The sequence below is a fragment of the Eimeria tenella genome, genomic scaffold (assembly GCF_000499545.2).
Source record: "Eimeria tenella Houghton genomic scaffold, Eth_scaff3617, whole genome shotgun sequence".
In the NCBI taxonomy this organism is placed as follows: Eukaryota; Apicomplexa; class Conoidasida; order Eucoccidiorida; family Eimeriidae; genus Eimeria; species Eimeria tenella.
The window spans coordinates 2,492-2,762 of NW_013543269.1; positions in this window are offsets into that span (position 1 = coordinate 2,492).

Below are 271 nucleotides of genomic sequence, written 5' to 3' on the forward strand. Positions count from 1 at the left end.
CGCCGTTTCTTTGCATGCACTTACTCCTTCCTTTTCCCCCCCAACTGCAGCACACAGGGCCCCCCCAATGTCCCTTGGGGGCCCCCGGGGGGGTTTAGGGGGCCCCCAGGAGAGCCTGGGGGGCCCCCGAGGGGGGGCCCCAGCAGGGGCCCCCCAGGGGGCCCCTGGGGGGCCCCCTGAGGGGCCCCCTGTTGTGCCTAGCCTTGAAAATATATTTGTTGATGGCCCGCAGAGGCCTAAGAGGCCGCAGCAGATTAGTGTCTCTTTAAAA